The sequence below is a fragment of the Capra hircus genome, chromosome 27, assembly GCF_001704415.2.
Source record: "Capra hircus breed San Clemente chromosome 27, ASM170441v1, whole genome shotgun sequence".
In the NCBI taxonomy this organism is placed as follows: domain Eukaryota; kingdom Metazoa; phylum Chordata; class Mammalia; order Artiodactyla; family Bovidae; genus Capra; species Capra hircus.
Window position 1 is genome coordinate 25308894 of NC_030834.1, and position 19946 is coordinate 25328839.

General features: G+C 40.7%; 1 pseudogene; it reads left to right on the top strand.

The window, feature by feature from the left end:
• Nucleotides 11510-12251, top strand: LOC102171685 (annotated as a pseudogene).

Here is a 19946-nt window from a genome sequence, read left to right on the forward strand (position 1 = left end):
TCCATTGGCTTTCAGCCAACTATTACACATGAAGATTAAACATGTTGATTTTACTAAGCTGACCCTACTGGAATGATAAGCTTTCTCTAAGATACTGGAAAAAGAGGTTGGGTTATTTAAAGGCTGACCATAATGAAAAATAATAATTAAATATTTTATTACTATACAACTTTACATTCAACCAAAGGAAAGAATTCACCACACATGTCTAAGTGTTAGCTGCTCAATAGTGTCCAACTCTTTGTGACCCCATGGACTGTAGCCCGCCAGGCTCCTCTGTCCATGGAGTTCTCATGGCAAGAATACTGGAGTGGGTTACCATGCCCTCCTCCAGGAGATCTTCCCAACACAGGGATCAAACCCGTGTCTCCTGCACTGCAGGCAGATTTTTTACCGTCTGAGCCACCAGGAAAGCCCCATATATATTTATAACGTGGAATCAAAGAAATATTATGTGGAATTGACAGCCTGATTTTGGCATTTAAATTTTCTTTTTCAAAATATGCAAATACATAGTGTTTTTGAAGATACAGAATAGTTAGAGTAAAGCAAACCCTGAAGGAATTGGATGACAATATTTTATTAAAGGCTCTAGTACTCTGTGACCTGAGCGGGGCTTTTAATCTTTTAAAAAATATTTATTTATATTTATTTATTTGGCTGTGCCAGGTCCTAGTTGCAGCATGTGAACTCTTAGGTATGGCATGTGGGATCTAGTTCTCCAGCCAGGGACTGAACCCCAGGAATGTGAGAGTCTTAGCCACTGGACCACCAGGGATGTCCTAGGGATCCTAACTTTCATGAATCTATCTCCTCATTAGTAAAATGGACATAAAGCTGTCTGGTTTTCAACCAAAATTCAAATAAAAGAAAGTAAAACCAAGTTTTCTGATCATGGTAAGGTATTCATTCAATAAGTGATAATTTCATGTCTATGGTGTTTGAGGTGCTGTGTCACCTATAGTTACTACAGATTGTGGAACAAATGCTTAAATTCATCAGTACTACATAAATAGATGGTAAACGCATTAATAAAAACATGTTCAAAATCCTACAGAAGCACAGGAAGGTGGATGTGGTGAGAAGGAAGTTTGGAAGAGTAAGGTAAGTAGAAAGTACATGCTGTGTGCCGTGCTAAGTTGCTTCAGTCATGTCCGTCTCTTTGCAACCCCATGGACTATAGCCCACCAGGCTCCTCTGTCCATGTGATTCTCCAAGAAAGAATACTAGAATGGGTTGCCATGCCCTCCTCCAGGGGATTGCCCCAACCCAGAGATCAAACTCACATCTCTATGTCTCCTGCATTGGTGGGGGTTCTTTACGACTAGCACCATTTGGGAAGCCCAGATAGAAAGTATAAAGGGCATTAAAGATCAACTAGAGAGTTTGACTATTATTCATAGCAATGTTCTTATTTAAAGTTTCTACATATGATGCAGGAATGATATGATTATATGTGAATGTAGTAAGGATGATGGTTTTGAACAAACTGGAAGGGGAAATACAGGAGTTAGGGAGACTGGTTATCCTGCTACTTCCAAAATCCAGAAGAGACTTGGTAAGCCTCAGAAATTTGTCTTTTTCACAATTTCCTCATGATTCTTCTGCACCTAAATTTGAGGGGAAATATGTAAAAGGGAAATTCTTCTCTGGTATCAAATATTAGGAGAAAAAGAAGACTAAGTTTAATTAAAAGTATCAATGTACCACTTCCTATGCAAATATTTTAAATATATTATTTTATTTAATCTAACAACACCCTATGATGTTCATATTATCCTTACCTCTAGTTAACTGTCTTGCCCAAGGACATAGAGATAAGTAGTAGAATCAAAATTTAAACCTAAGTTTTCCTAGTGAACAAAAAGAAACAAAATCCCAGATACTGTAGAACTAACTTACCAAAAAAGGTACTTAGATAGATACTAAAGGAAAGGTAATACATGTGCTTTGTTTTCTCTTTCTGGTAAGAGATTTTTATGATCATTTTATGCAAAAAAAAAAACCTTCCTTGTGTAGTTTGAGTTCTGGTACTAACCAGCATAAGAAAACTCAGATGGAGCTTAAGCTTTAAAAGTTGTCTACTCACTATAAGATTTAAAATACCTGTAGTTTTATTCACATTTCTTTTTAAAGTTGTTTATGAGATGTCTCAATTTGATTGTGGACAATTAGGGGTACAGTTAGATAACCCAAGAGTACATTTCTTGGTTATGTTCCAGCTATATAGACCTTCAGAGGCTCAAGGAGAATGACATCTGTCACAAAGGTAAATCCTGTCAGGGCACAAACCATTCTGCTGAAGCAGCACTGTTAATGAATTAACTTCAGGGATTGTTGCATGTGCCCACTCAAGCCAGGGGTCAGTTAGGTTTTCAGTGCATTTGGGAAGTAAATCTTCTATCTTGAAATAAAAAGTTGTCTTCAGTTATTGGCATAGATGAGTCTGCTGGTGAGATCTTTTTGTGATGAGGGACATATCTGATTTAGATTATCCCTAGAACATTTTATGCAAAGACAGGCACAGTAAAGGACAGAAATGGTATGGACCTAACAGAAGCAGAAGAGATTAAGAAGAGGTGGCAAGAATACACAGAAGAACTATACAAAAAAGGTCTTAATGACCCAGATAGCCACGATGGTGTGGCCACTCACCTAGAGGCAGACATCCTGGAGTATGAAGTCAAGCGGACCTTAGAAAGCATCACTATGAACAAAGCTACTGTAGGTGATGGAATCCCAGCTGAGCCATTTCAAATCCTAAAAGATGATGATATGAAAGTGCTGCACTCAACATGTCAGCAAATTTGGAAAACTCAGCAGTGGCCACAGGACTGGAAAAGGTCAGTTTTTTCATTCCAATCTCAAAGAAGGGCAATGCCAAAGAATGTTCAAACTACCATACAATTGCTCTCATTTCACAGGCTAGCAAGGTAATACTCAAAATCCTTCAAGGTAGGCTTCAGCAATACATGAACCAAGAACTTCCAGATGAACCAGTTAGGTCTAGAAAAGGCAAAGGAATGAGAGATCAAATTGACAACATTTGTTGGATCACAGAGAGAGCAACAGAATTCCAGAAAAACATCTACTTCTGGTTCATTGACTATGCTAAAGCCTTTGACTGTGTGTATCAGAACAAACTGTGGAAAATTCTTAAAGAGATGGGAATACCAGACCACCTTAGCTGTCTCCTAAGAAACCTGTGTGTAGGTCAAGAAGCAGCAGTTAGAACCTTACAGGGAACAACAGACTGGTTCAAAATTAGGAAAGGAGTATGACAAGGCTGTGTATTGTCACCCTGCTTAATTAACTTCTATGCAGACTACATTGTGCAAGATGCCAGGCTGTATGAATCACAAGCTCAAATCAAGATTGCTTGGAGAAATATCAACAATGTCAGATATGCAGCTGATACCACTCTATAATGGCAGAAAGTGAAGAGGAACTAAAGAGCCTCTTGATGAGGGTGAAAGAGAAGAATGAAAAAGCATAGCATCCAGTCCTATCATTGCATGGCAAAGAGATGGGGAAACCTTGGAAACAGTGACAGATTTTATTTTGGGGGGCTCCAAAATCACTGCAGATGGTGACTACATCAATGAAATTAAAAGATGCCTGCTCCTTGGAAGAATAGCTATGACAAACCTAGACAGTATATTAAAATGCAGAGACATCACTTTGCTGACAAAACATCCATACAGTGAAAGATATGATTTTTCCAGTTCTCATGCACAGATGTGAGTGTTGGACCATAAAGAAGGCTGATAGCCGAAGAATTGATGCTTTTGAACTGGGGTGCTGGAGAAGACTCTTGAGAGTCCCTCGGATAGCAAGGAGATCATACCAATCAATCCTAAAGGAAATCAATTCTGAATATTGATTGGAAGGCCTGATGTGAAGCTTAAGCTCCAATACTTTGGCCATTTGACATGAGGAGCCAACTCACTGGAAAAGACCTTGATGCTGGGAAAGATTGAGGGCGGGAGAAGGGGACGACGGAGGATAAGATGGTTGGATGGCATCACCAACTCAATGGACATGAGTTTGAGCAAACTCTGGGAGCTAATGAAGGACAGCGAAGCCTGGCATGCTGCAGTCCATGGGGTGGCAAAGAAGTGGACATGACTTAGCCACTGAACAATCCCAAGAACATGGGGGTGCAAATGATTTGCATATGGATTTGTGTGTAACTGGGCAATACAGCTATAATCAGAGAAAGGTAAAACTGGATGTTCTGGCTGTGAAAGTTGGATTGTGAATGACCTCTAAGGGTGGTTGATTGTAGTTTACGATAATTAGAAATAGAAGAAAAATTGATTACAGAGGACCTTTAGTATCCTAAAGGTGTCAGTATCCTAGGGTTTCCCTTGTGGCTCAACTGGTAAAGAATCCGCCTGCAATGCGGAAGACCTGAGTCTGATCCCTGGGTTGGGAAGATCCCCTGGAGAAGGGAAAGGCTACCCACTCCAGTATTCTGACCTGAAGAATCCATGGGGTGGACCCCTGTACAGTCCATGGGGTCCCAAAGAGTTGGACATGACTAAGCGACTTTCACTTAGTATCCTAGCCTGTTCAAAGTTTTTGGTAAGTCCAGTAGTCTAAGAGGTTACCCTTCTTAGCAATGTCCTGGGAGATATGGATGATGGTGCTATCTTTCAAGGCCAAGTTAAAAGAAAGAAAAGAATGTAGTGTCTTAGGTACAAGCAGTCTGCTTTTGTGACAGCTACTTCTCTTCTTCATCAGTTTGATTTGGAGACTTCCAGAATTTAAACCAAACCAGATGTCAGGTGGAGCTTTCTTTAGCTGTGAGATGTGTGTCCATTGTACAATGCCTTCTAGTTTTGCAGCAGTATCAGGGGTCAGGAGTACGTAGTAAGATCTTTTGCAACAAGACTCAAAAGCTGTCTTCCTCTTGTGATGTTTCCAGAACACCCAGTCAGTAGGCTCCAGACTGTGACCAAAGGGATCCTTTTAATTAGAATCTGGGAAAGTTTCTTTAACCTGTCTACAGCGGGTTTTAGCAGGACACTAAAGACTTAAGTAGCTGGTCATATTAGTGTAAGATAACAAGAGATCAGCAGAAGGTCTACCAGTGACTATCTCCTGTGGATTGAGTGTATATTTCCTGAAATGGGTGCTGTGAACAGTCAACAAGAGATCTTGAGTGTGAGGATCTCATTAGTTCCTTCTGCTTCACCTAACGAGAGTGACAGGGACAGTGATAATTCCAAGAAGTTTGTGAGGCTTTTGTGAAGGCTTGTATGATTTGCCTAGTGAAATGGGAAGCCCAATCCCTGGTGATTGGTATACCTCAAGTGGAAAATATGTTTCTAACAGTTCCCTTGCCACTGTGAAGGCATCATTCTTGTGGCAAGGGAAGGCTTCAGCTCACCCATAAAACATACATACAATAACAAGAATGTATTGATAACCCACATGAGGTAGCAGTTGAATAAAGTCCAGATGCAGATGCTCAAAGGGTCGAGAGAAACAAGGGTTTGAGGCTTCAGGAAACAAAAATAGTTTTCCCGGGATTATGGTAAATTGTCTTCACAATGTTGTAGAGTCTACAGATACTTATTCATAATGTGAGTTATCTTAACTGTACTGTGGTAGGTAAAGGAATGAAAGACGGGGTTTGCCAGGGAGCCAGGAAGAACCAAGCAGATATCCTGGGTTTCCTGTAACCCTGGACACTTCATTGAATTTACAACCTGCATTTGTCCATTGTGACTTCTCTGATTCTGGAACAGAATGGTGCCATATCCCAAGGACATCAAGACGGCAAAAGTTTGGTAACAGGGGGTCATTTTTTGCACAAGTAGACTGGACTTTATCCTCATGTCTCATATCCTTTATAGATTCTGTTGCTGCTGCTTTTGCATGAAAGTCAGTCAGGGTGTTTTCCTGAGACTCAGGTTTAATCTTTTAAGTGTGAGACTCAATTTTGATAGCAGCAATTTCAGGAGGTAAGAGAATAGCAGCAAAAAGATCATTTACTTGTCCATTTTTTATTGGAATCCCAGTGGACATAAGCAGACTCTTTGTTTCCATAGCAATCCAAAATCATGGATGACCTCAAAGGAATACTCCAAAGGCATACCTTTCACTTCAGGAAATATGCACTCAATCCATAGGAGACAGTTACTGGGAGACCAGTGTCTGTCAGTACACAACTTTCTGTTGATCTCTTATCTCACACTAACATGACTTGAGCTTTTTATTTTCTCTGAAAACTGTTACTCCTCCAGACTTAAATGATTTCAATAAATGACACTCTCACCTCCCTTTATCCGTTTGCTTAAGCCCAAAATCTGGGCACATTTTGACATATGTCTCTCTCATCTCCTCATTTCCACTGATATGTACCCTCAAAACACCCTGAATCCATCCATCACTCTCCATTTGCACTGCCAACACCTCAGTCCAAGGTATGCCAGCTCACACCTGGACTAATGCAACTGTCTCCTGAAAAAGTTAACCTTCTTCCTCTCTTACCTCAATCCGATCCAATGCAATGCCTATATTTTAGCCCACAGGGTCTTTTAAAGATATAGATGAAATAGTGTCACTCTCGTATTTCATATCCTTTTATGACTGTCTCCCACATTTCACTAAAACACAGTTCAAACAACTCAGTATGGTGCAACCATGCCAACCTCTTCGATCTCATCTCATGCTAACTTGTATTCACTAACTGCACTCTGGTCATCATGGCCTTCTTTTAGTTTCTTGAACATCTCACACCCCCAGTTACAAGGTCTTTTTCATGGATTGCTGTCCACACACATCCTTCCTCCCAAATACAGAGTTCTCTGTTCACCTAATTATTTGCCCTTCAGAAGCTCTTTTATGATTGTCTCAAGTAAAGAAAATGCCCCCTGGCATTTATTACAGCACCTTGTTCTTTTCCTTCATAGCAGTTACTCCAATCTGTAATTTTTAAATGTATTTTAATTTTACAAACAAATTACAAATGTGTAATTATTAAAATTTGTTTCATGCTTTTGCTGTCTGATGAAAATAAGGTGTAATTTAGAATGCTAATTTACTATATGTATTTATTGTTTACTTAATGCTTGGAACCCATCTCCTTTTTTAGTTACTACTATAAGAACACACACACATGAGTATGCAGATATTTCTTTATAGTTTGGCGGGGGGCGGGGGAGCGGGGGGAATTGTTGTTTAGTCGCTAAGTTGTGTTCAACTTTTTTGTTCCCACGTAGACTGTAGACCACCAGGCTCCCCTGTCTGTGGGATTTCCCAGGTAAGAATACTAGAGTGGGTTGCCATTTCCTTCTCCAGGGGATCTTCCTGATCTAGGCAAAGAACCTGCATCTCCTGCTTGGAAGGCAGATTCTTTACTGTTGAGCTCCTCAAAATTCTAAAATCTGTGCACATTATTTCTGAATCCTAATGCCATTTTAATCCAACATAATTTAGTCTTCACTGAAAGTTACTTTATTCTTACAAAGAATTATATCCAAAAAACCCAAATTCATTAGTATTCAACTTCAATTTTCACTATCAATAATGAATGAAAAATCTCTAATCCAAAGAAATGTAGTTTATTTCAGTATGCACATACTATAAAATACTTATGTGTTTTTGGACCACTGTCTTGTTCTTCATTTTAATTTATTAGCCTGCATCAATTGATCTATGTTAATTATTTTAAGGGAAATAATATTAGTAGCATTTTGTCTTTAACGTCTCAAATAGGAAATCCCCATTAGTGTAATAAATAATGTATTTGGCAGGAAATTGGCAAGCCGTCTTAATCAGAAAACTTCCTGGCTGACAATCACACAAAACTGAGACCATAAAGCATATCTTAAATGTTTCAGCACTTGGATTTTCCTAAATACTTCTTTTAAGTTCCTTCTGAACAACTTGCACAAAGATCAAAACATACTAATTTCATCATTGCTGGCCAAAATCACAAAAGAACCTTATGAAAGCATATGGATACATTTACCAACTTATGAACAACGAAATGTTTCATGACTTTACTGAAAAGAGTCAATAAGATAAAAGATTTTCCTCATTGGAGAGATTGACCTAGATGAAAGCTATCTTTAAGCTCTAAAAATTCTAATGTTTTTACTTAGATTAAATAAATAGAACATAAAGTACTACATACTACCTATAGTACATATTTTCCTCTTCTTACAAGGAAAGGCATCTATGTTTCACCATTTCTACATTTTTACTTTACATTTATTAATGTGTTAATAAACCAGAAGACATGGATGCAGTCTTACCTCTCTAAGAAGTGAAAATACAAAAGGAACATTGTTTGCAGGCTTGAGCAAACAGCTCATCAGAGGACTTTCTGCCACCTCTTTACTCTCTCTTTTATACCACTCTTTCTACTCCAATCCTCTTAAACACCCACCCCATCAGGATGTTCATTATGAATAGGATCATTTCTAATTTACTGAGAGCAATAGAGAGCAACCTCAGGAGCCATAGAGTAGAAACAACCCTTTCTAGAATCCATTTCAGGTGTCTCGCATGACAGTTCAGCTAGAGATGCTGCACTATGAAGGCATTTCGTTCTGACCCTGGTTCACAGCTCTTCAAATATGCTGTTAAAAAGTAACAGGGTTAAAATCAAATCAAATCATAGATGCCACTGAGCAACTAAGAATATGACCAAGTAAGCAGGAATGCCTACAGTTAGGTCCAAGCTGTACCTGGCCCCTTGAGCCAATAGACCCTCTTTTATTAAAGATATCAGTGCTAGGGAAAAACACCATGTGAAATCTAGGAGAAGGCCAAGTGGGAAATACTGGCGCAAGGTCACACAATTTGCAATAGATATATGTCTTCTGAAATGCCATTCTTTGCATGGTACAAAGCCTAACCATGGGACATAAGAATTCATGAGCCAAATCCCCACTTTGCCATAAACTCAGATAGCCCAGACTCTGGTCATCCACCACTGTTGCAATAGCACCACTTCCTCAGCATAATCTCATGGCCCAGAAAGGGGATCTCTGAGGATGAGCTGATTGAGGATGAAAATGCCCAAGCTTGGTTTACAGATGGGTCAGCTCAGAGTATGGATGCAAGCCACTATAGCCTAATTCGGGGAGGTTCTCCCAATTGGCAGAGTTTGAGACTGTGCATCTCTGGTCACCTTTTGACTGTGACAAAAGTTTTCAGAGATTAGAACATTAGACAAAAGAAGTTTACGGGGATTAGGACTCATGGGTAGTCTGGCTAGCTGATCAAAATCATAGAAGAAAAATGATTGGAAGATCAAAAATAGATCTGGCAGAAAGAAATATAGTGTATGTTAAATGGGAGTGGATATAAAATGAGAAAATCTTGGTATTAAAAGTTAACATCAGTCCAAGAGTTTCAAAATTAAGGCATATGGAAAAAATAAATCCAAGAGTTCCCAACAAGGAAGTGGCATTAAACATTAAGTAGATAGAATAACAGTCAACTAGTGACAGCAAGCTCTCGCTGGTGTCCTAGCGTATTAACACATATTAATGTATTAATTAGGAAGTGGCGCTGGTGACAGAGACAGAGGTTAGGTGTCACCCAGAAGCAGGGGCTCCCACTCTCCATAATGAATCGAGCTACTGCTATCGATAAATGTCCAATTTGCAAGCAACAAAGACTAACAGAGCCCATATCATGGCACCATTCTTTAAGGAGACCATCTGTCCATTTGATAGCAATTTGCCTATAGTGAGCTCCTTTCACCTTTAAAAGACCTGTGATTGATTCAGATAGGAACAGACCTTTTTTTGGTATAGCTTGCCTTTCCTGCCCTCAGAGTCTCAGCTAGCATCACTAACCAAGAGTTTGTTTTACCTGCATAGGAACCCACACACAGCACAGCAGGCATAAAGTAGTCCAATGACACGGATATACACCAGTCATATTACTTCCATGAAAATGTGGATTTGAGCAACAATAAGTAGGTTGTGATGGACAATGGAGATTCATCCTCTACAGGCCTCTGTGAGGAAAAATTTACGGCTCCAGCTGCCCAGGTGTTGCCAGCCCTTTCAGAAACAAACAGCCCCACTTCCTGTGGTGACCCCCATCCAGCAACAGAGCACCCCCGTCCCCAAGCACTAGCATAAAGCATCAGTGAACCCACAACAGTGAGTTGGGCCATTTTAGCTTCCGCTCAAACAAAATGACCAAGTCTGACAACATTTCTGCTCAGACTTATTCCCAACATCTCCTCCCCAGTCGTATTCCTTTGCCTTTTGCTCCCACACTTGTTTTACCCAAGGGCAATCGTGGTGTCTTAATAACTAAGAACACATGGTAACTATTCAATGAAAAATGTTAAATTTAATAATATTAGATGAAATTAAAATGTTGCTTGTCATTTACAGTTTGTTTGGTGAGGGTTTTAGTTTACAATTTTTCCCCTGGAATTTCTACAGATTAATGATTTCTTGTGGCCAGAGGACACATTACTACCTGTTTGTTTCTTACAGTATCATTGAGATTTTGCATTGTTACTTCCCTGGTGGCTCAGCAGTAAAGAATTCGCCTGCTAATGCAGGAGACAAGTTCAATCCCTGGTACCGGAAGATCCTCTGGAGAAGAAAATTGCAACCCACTCCAGTATGCTTGCCTAGGAAATCCCATGGACAGAGGAGCCTTGTGAGTTACAGTCCATGGGGGTCTGAAACAATGCCTAATAAACATCCTATTCTCTAAACTCTATCTCAGAGTCTAAAGAATCCACCTGGATTACATTTTCTGAATGAATCTCAGGCACAGAGTGGGAGACCCAGCGCTCCGGTCCCCAACCTCCTGATGACCTGAGGTGGAACTGATGTAATAATAATAGAAATAAAGCGCACAAAAAAATTTACCCTATTTGAATTATCCCCTAATCACCCCTCACCACCCCCCTCCCCCCACGACAGAAAACGTTTCTTCGATGAAACCAGTCTCTGATGCCAACAAGGTTGGGGACTGCTGCCCCAGAGCATGGTACAATCTCAGGACATTTTTATGAATCTACACAATGCACTGTCGTTAAATCCGTATCTGAAACTTATTCCTGGGATTAATACTCGCAGTTTTTGCTAAATGAGGTAGCAAGTAAATAAGTCCTCAAGTATCTTTCTTTACCTAAAATGTATTTGATACTTTTGACATATATCAAATCCCAGGACAGGGCAGCAGGGCCTGGCGTTTTCCTCACCGGCCTTCCGCCACCTTCCTCCGCTTGCGCCTCCTCTCTCGCGACCCCCAAGCTGAGGCCCCTTCCAGGGTAGGGGTAGGGGAGGAAGTCCGGACCCCCAGGGAATTTCTCGAATTCTCTCCACCCTTACCCCCCACCCAGCCAGCCGCCCTTTCGACCGGCCCAGCGGCCTCCAGGGCCTGGTGCGGGCCTTCGGGCTGTGAAGACAGGATCTCGCAGCAGCCTGGCCCACGGTCCAGAGGATCCTGGTCTTCCTGGCCAAGGTGTGAGGACCCGGAGCCCGGCGCTGCCGCCGCCGCCACCGCCGTAATGACCCGTTCCCAGAAGGCCCTGAGGCTCGAGAGGAAATCCCCAAAGGAGAAAGCTGAGGAAGGTGCCACATCACCCTGAGGACTGAATCCGACCTCTACACCTGGGAGGTTGCCCTCCTCCGACGGCCTCACACCCCCTGCGAAGACAGTTACTTCAAGGCGCACAGTAAGCTTCCCAGTGACTAACAACAGTCACCACCTACCTTCAGATCCTCGACCAAAGTGAGGCATCGCAACGTTTGAGAGGATGGAGACGGGTACGTTTCACCTCTTCATCCGCCTGTAGACGCCCCCCTGGAGTGGAGAACTGCCCTCAAACTCTCAGGACTGTCCCGTTAAGCGTAGTCCCAGTTGCTTCATGAGCCCGACACTTTCTCCAAAACCAAGATGGATGCTTCGGTTCTGTCCATGAAAGGGAGGACAGTAAAGGAGAAGACAAAGAATATGCTGAAATTGTTAGGAAGCAGGTTTCAGCCACTAAAGCGAAAGCAGAAGAGGATGGAGTGAAGGTCCTCGCGGCCCTGACAGGACGCTGCACCAGCACTAGTGGGCCTTGCAGTGACAGCAGCTCAGATTTGCTTTATGACAACTTTACGACGATGACGTGATGCCGAAGATGAGGAGGACGAAGAGCCGAGGGTTAGGATGATGGGGGTTCTGTAAATGAGGAGTCACGTTGGGCTCCTTCAAGGCCCTTGTACTGCCCTGCCATCTCAGGCCAAAGGGAAGGGAGCCAGTGAGGATCTAGCAGCAAAAACCTATCACCTGGGTGGGGAAAACATGGCTTCTGATGACTCCTCCAATGGATATCAGTTGGTGCGTTTTTATGGGCCTCTTAATGGAAGGAAAGTAACCCTCCACCGAATGTCTGAATTTTTGCATTCCATCACTGTACTGATTTATTCTTTTTTTTTTTTTCTTTATTTCATTAAACTTCCACCTCCACTTTGTCTCTACAAAGTGTTCGCAGCAAAACACATCTGGTCTGTTTTTAGATTCTTGAAGAATTAGATAGTCTTTCATCAAAATAAATGAATAAAATTCTAAAACTTTCACAGGCGAAAATAATCTCAAAATGGATCATAGATATAAACGTAAGAGTTTAAGCTATAAAAAACTTAAGAACGCAGGAGAAATCTTTAGTAACTTTGAGTCTGGCAAAGATTTCTTAGCTACTAAACAAACAGCATGAACAAAAAATTTTTCCTAAATTTGATGTCATTAAAATTTAAAACCTTTGCTCATCAAAAGACCCTGGTAATGAAAAAAAAGGTAAACCGCAGGCTGAGAGAAAATATTTGCAAAATATATGTTGAAAAAGGACTTGTAGCTAGAAGATATAAGGAACTCTTACAACTCAATAATGTAAACAATAAGTTTGGGCAAAACGTTTGAACTAATGGTTTACTGAAAAAGATACATAGATGACAAATGAGCTGAAAATACGGTCCGTGTCACAAGTTACTATGGAATTAAAGTGCATTTAGATGCAAATAATATGCAACTTGAAAACCTGATATATCACTGAAATTTCTAAAACTTGGATGACTAATCAGACCAAATGTGAATGAGCATGTATTCCGTAAGGTTATGGAAAAACCTGAATGAACTTTTTGGGCAACCTAATAGAACTTCTGGAACTCTTACATGATGTTCTTGTAAATGTAATATGGTACAATCACTTTGGGTCACTGATTGGCTTTGTATTAAAAATATAAATCAGCAATTTCACTCTAGATATTTATCCCAGAGAATGAAAAATATATGTTTATAGCAGTTTTATTCATAATAGCCCTGGAAACAACCAGATGTCCATAACCTCCCAAATAGAAAAACAAAACTGTGTTCTAGCCTTGCAATGAACTTGTTCTACTCGGTAATAAGGAGAAAGATACCTCTGATACATTGTGGGTAAATCTCAAAAACATTAAGAGTTCACAGTGAATGTCTCCATCAAAGGTACCATCAATGATAAATTCTAGAAAATGAAAGCTAATCTGTAGTGACAGTAAGCAAATCAGTGAGTGGCTTCCTTGAGCAAATGGGCAACAAGAAACACTCTGGCCTGATGAAAATATTCCATATCATGAGTGTAATGGGGGTTCCACAGGTGTGTATATATATGTCAAAAGCCATAAAACACTGTGCTTAATACCTTGGAATTATTTTATGTAAATTATACTGTAATAAAAAATTTTAACACTTGTAAAGATTGTTTAAAGGATGATCAATATATGAAAGTAGGGCTTGAATAAATATTTGTACACCCATATTCATAGCAGTTTTGCAAGATAGTCAAGGGGTGGAAACAATCCAAGTGTCTATGATCAGAAGAATGTCTAAACTAAATATGATATATACATATAATTAATTATTATTCAGCCTTAAAAATCTGGCACCCTGTACAACATAGATGAACCTTGAAAACATTATGTTAAGTAAAATAAACCAGTTACAAAAGGATGAATAATGTATGGTTCCACTTATATGAGGTTCTTAGAGCAGTTGAGTTCATAAAAGCAGAAAGTAAATGGTAGTTGCCAGAGGCTAAGAGGAGAAGGGAATGGGGAGTTAGTGTTCAATGAATCAGAGTTTCAGCTGAATTCTGGAGTTGAAAGGTGGGGATGGTTGCACAAACAATATGAACATACTTAATGTCATGGAATTGTACATTTTTTAACTTTCAAAAAGGTAAATTTAGTGTTACACACATTTTACCACAATTCAAGAGGTGGTGAATATACTATGTGAGAGGAAAAGATGGACAACACTTTGAAATTGGTGCTTTGTTTCTATGGGTAGGAAAAGCTTGGAAACCAAGATGAGGTGATTTGCAAGGAATAGTAGAGCAATCTCACCTTGCAAAACTGATAAGCAAGGGATCAAGGAGACTAGAAGAAAGAACTTCAATAGGGACTATCCTGACCAAGAGGACAGGTGAACCTAAAAATCCAGATGATTATGACAAAATGCAAAGAAACAGGCATCTTGAGTCTATCCCAGAAGATTACATTCCTAATTCCCAAAAGCTTTTTATGGAAGCATGAATTTCATGGGAAATTCTGGAGAATGGTCTAATGAAAAGATATGAATTTTGATTGGGCCCACTGTGTGCACAACAATTTCCCTGTAAGCTAAGAGTAAAGGCCATTAGATTTGGAATCACATCCCCCAGTTCACAAGAGAAACGCTGGCAAGTTGCTAAGACTCAGAGGAGATCAATAGGACAGAAGAATCAGCTAAACTTGCGGGCATGGGAGCCATGGCAACAACCTTGGCAAACCCTCCACACAGATAGCAACAAGCCACTTCACGATCACTGGGAGCCCAGCCAAGAGAGGGAACACTGAGACAAGGACTTCGTAAATCCTGAGGATAAGCTCCCTGCACATGAAAAACAAAGGACACCTTCCAAAGCATCTCCTTTGATTTCTTCTGATCTTTCTTAATTTAAGAACCCTGGCACTAAAGTCTGGAGATCAGGCCCAGTCTCTCAAAGGGAAGGACAAATTGCTCCAAAGTCCTTAACGTCCAGTCCATTAAAACATTAGATCGACCTGGAGAGACTTTAAACTCTGTGACTTATTTTGAACAAAGGATAATATTCAAGAATCTCAGGTACTTTTAGATACAGGATCAAAGATAACACTAATTCTGGAAATTTGAATGCAAGGAGAGAAATTGTTTTGACTATCGAAGGGTATAGAAGAGAAGTAGCTGAGGTTGCTGAGTTGTGATAATGGCTGGACACAGCATGTATGCCCAGTTGCTTCAGTCTTGTCCGACTCTTTGCAACCCCATAGACTGTAGCTCGTCAGGCTCCTCTGTACATGGGGTTGTCCAGGCAAGAATACTGGAGTGGGTTGCCATATTCTCCTCCAGGGGATATTCCCAACCCAGGGATTGAACCCACATCTGCCTGCATCTCCTGTATTGCAGGCAGATCTTTACCCACTGAGCCACCTGGGAAGCCCAGCTGGACACAGGGGGCCACAAAATTTTCCTGGAGTGGTATTTCCTCTCCGAGTGTGTAATTGCAAGAGATTCATTAAGTTCTAGGGATGTAAAGAGCTTTCAAAAGGGTAAAGAGTAGGGTCCCCAAAATTGGACCTGCCAAATGAGAACCTCTGGAACAACACTGTTGCAAATGTGGAATCATATGGAAGTGCAGTAGGTCTATGCCAAATTATATAGGGTATTAAAGAAACTGGAACTATATAGGGTGTTGGAGAAATTGGGGCTAATCCCATATACCACTTACCCCTTGTACCCTGGTTTGACTGGTCCAAAATAGAGATGGACATTGAATTAACCTTTGAGTAATCTGGGTCACTGATGTAGCAAATGCATTCTTTTAGATCCCTGTTCATTTTGATCATCAATATAATTTGCTTCATTTGGCCAAAATTATACCTTTATCATCCTGCTACTGCTAAGTCACTTCAGTCGTGTCCAACTCTGTGTGACCCCATAGATGGCAGCCCACCAGGCTCCCACATCCCTGGGAGTCTCCAAGCAAGAACACTGGAGTGGGCTGCCATTTCCTTCTCCAACGTATGAAAGTGAAAAGTAAAAGTGAAGTCGCTCAGTCGTGTCCTACTCTTGGCGACCCCATGGACTGCAGCCTACCAGGCTCCTCCATCCATGGGATTTTCCAGGCAAGGGTACTGGAGTGGGGTGCCATTGCCTTCTCCATTTATCATTCTACTATACCATAAATTCTTTAACACTGTTTTATCATCTCATATGGTAAATTTTAAACAGGTGTCTTCATTTTATTCAAATAGAAAATGTATTCATTTTATAGCACACTGGATAACAGTGAGAAATAAATGTATTTGAGGCTCTTCCTTTCCTTATCAGTTTATGACTAAAAATGGTAAAACAATTTAACAGAAAAACTAAATTCAAAGACCATTTGCCAAAGCAGTAACTTTTCTTGGAATGTTGTTGTTTTGAAAAAAATTAATTATGCGCTGAACGGAACACAATGTTTGTCCTTGAAACCCACATCACTAAACAGGATGCAAAGAAAGGTATGGATACTGACCCAGTGGGATATGATCCTGCAGTATCACAACTAGATCACATGGCCTCCTGAAAGGCAAGTTTCTTAAAGGTTACACAGGAAACTCTCTAACCTCTCATCCTATATAACCCAGACATGACTCTCCAGTGGACTCTCCAGTGATCTGATGGCATGGAATTATTGGCATGCCCCAAGGAAACGACAAATGTGTAATGTCTGTCAAATAGTGTTTTCATTTCTGAGTACAGATCAGTTGCCAGCCACTTACTGGTCCATCATTAAAACAGACAGAGAAGGCAATGGCACCCCACTCCAGTACTCTTGCCTGGAAAATCCCATGGATGGAGGAACCTGGTAGGCTGTGGTCCATGGGGTCGCTAAGAGTCGGACACAGCTGAGCGACTTCACTTTCACTTTTCACTTTCATGCATTGGAGAAGGAAATGGCAACCCACTCCACTGTTCTTGCCTGGAGAACCCCAGGGATGGGGGAGCCTGGTGGGCTGCTGTCTATGGGGTCACACAGAGTCCGACACGATTGAAGCAACTTAGCAGCAGCAGCATTAAAACAGAGCAACCCAAAGAGAGAATAGCAAGTCCTTTTGTCACCACCATGAATTCGATTATATCTGATACCCACACACTCTCCAGGAATGATGGGCAAATGAGAGCTCAACTGTTAAATGGAAGTGGTAGCATCAGGATAGAGTACTGCCCTTCACAGAAGTGTGCTGCTCAACTGGAAGCCATCCCATGGCAAGGGCGCCTTTACTGATGCCTAAGGTACACTGCTTCTTCTAAGAAACACTTTTCCTAAAGAGAAGAAACTTGGTCTCCAAGTATTAGTTATATCTAGTCATGCAGGGCAATGGCTGGGACCTGTGGGGAATACGCAAGCAGGAAAGAGATCAATCTGTTTTATTTTAGCAAGAAGATGTTAAGGCAAGTTGATTTACATATGTTCTTTTATCATTACTGCAGGTAAATTTTGCAAATGATGATTAACATTCCAAGCAAGAAAGAATGGAAAATGTAAATTAGTAAATGATTTCTAATAGAACATTTTGGAGAAGGAAATATATTCTTCCAGTGTTCACTCCAGTATTCTTGCCTGGCTCATTCCACGGATAAAGGAGCCTGATGGGCAACAGTCCATGGGGTCACAAAGGGTCGGACATGACTGAGCGACTAGCAGGCACACACACACACACACACACACACACACACAATAAAACATTTAAAATAAAGAAGAGGATGACTAATGGGCAAAATTTCCCCCAAGCATTCTGAGAATAAAATTATTTTCAAAATATTAATTTGATAATAAACCAAATTATTCTTATCCTTCCATGTATGAATTAATATGCTGACACTCTACTTCCATTTTACTTCACTTTTCACTTTCAGGCATTGGAGAAGGAAATGGCAACCCACTCCAGTGTTCTTGCGTGGAGAATCCCAGGGACGGGGGAGTCTGGTGGGTTGCCATCTATGGGGTCACACAGAGTCGTACACGACTGAAGTGACTTAGCAGCAGTAGCAGCTACTTCCATTTAGGAATATCAGGTGAAATCAAGTGAAACCTATTAAGAAAACAGATCATTTCTTCAAGTAGTATAAATTCAGTAAATACAAATTGTTTTTCTGACATAGGAAGACATGCCAATATTTAAGTAGAATTAGAATGCAAGATACAGTGACTTTTTAGTTATCTGAAAGTTTGTAAAATCATTGCCTCAATCATATTTCATATCCCAAATTTCTACAGGTAGTTATCACCATAAAAATGTTAAACTTACATTCCTGTTATATCTTAAAAAAGAAGAAATTTTGATTGAGTAAGGATATTCATTGTGAGCCATCTTTGAACAATGGATTCTCTCTTTAAATTTATAAGACTTCCTCCACAGCTGTAAGTTTAGACACCGGCATTGTTTTGATGATTTGAAATACTTGCATAATGCTTGCTTTGGGACACATGCTTTCAATATAGATGTTCAGCAGTGAAACAAAATTAGTTTATTACTGACAAATAAAAATAAATGGGAATTGTTTTATTATGACTATTATGAAAATATTACTGCTAAACCATTTTTTACATTTATGAAAGCAATAGATTTTAAGCTATATTGCTGCCTCTTACACTGTACGCACACAAGTGCACGCACTACTCCTCCAGCCACACACACACACACGTTCCCATATAGCTTTATTAAAGGTATGTGAGGAACTTCTACCATCATGCCACACATCACCATTAATGTATTCAAGTCATGAGAGGATGAACCAATAGGAATAACTCTGCTGCTGCTGCTGCTGCTAAGTCGCTTCAGTCATGTCCGACTCCGTGCAACCCCATAGATGGCAGCCCACTAGGCTCCTCTGTCCCTGGGATTCTCCAGGCAAGACTACTCTAGAGAACATTAAAGCAACAGTCAGTCTTGCATTCAAAGCGTAATATGTGGTATGACCGTATCGAGCATCAGCTGGGATATTGTTAGGAATACAACAGTTCAGCTCTCCATCCCCTAACCCAGACCTAGTTTAACAGATCTGTCCTTTAACAAGATCCTCAGGTGTTTTTGCATGTACACTGAAGTTCGAAAAACCCTGCTCTAGACTAGTGATTCTTAAAGTATGGTCTCTGGACCAACTGCATCAATGTTTCCTGGGACCCTGTTAAAAATGCACGTTTGTAGGATCCCTTTCAGACACATGTATCAGAAATGGTGGGGCTGGAGCCCAGCAGTCTGTTTTACAAGGCTTCTGCGTTCCAACTGGTGGGAGCTGTCTCTGTGATTATTACCACATCCCCAGTGATGACTGCCATGCATGAGGGTGGCAACAATGGCTGGTAGGAGCAAATAAAAACTACAGGATTGTATCTGTGTGGTTTTATAGGTTTGTGTGTGGCACTCTCCCAGTTGGTTACTCAGCAGCAGCCACAAAGTTCTTTCTTGCTTTAAGGACTCCAAACTCACTGTTTCCTCTTCCATCGTGGCTTTTTAATCTTCTCTTGAAAGAAATGTAGTGAAAGCGTGAGTCACTCAGTTATATCTGATTCTGCAATTCCATGGACTGTAACTTGCCAGGCTCCTCTGTCCATGGGATTCTCCAGGCAAGATTACTGGAATGGGTAGCTATTCCCTTCTCCAAGGGATCTTCCTGACCCAGGAATCAATCAAACCCAGGTCTCCTGCACTGCAGGCAGATTCTTTACCATTTGAACCACCAGGGAAGCCCCATCTTAGCCTTATCCTTTAAGAAATGTCAGCTCTTTAGAAAAGCCTCTGACCCATCCTATCTAAATTTTTCCTCTCTTTTTTTCTGTCTGAACCTTGTTTTTTTCATAGAGTACACCATTACTGTGTCAGTTTCTCCTACTAGATAACAAGCTTCATGAAGCA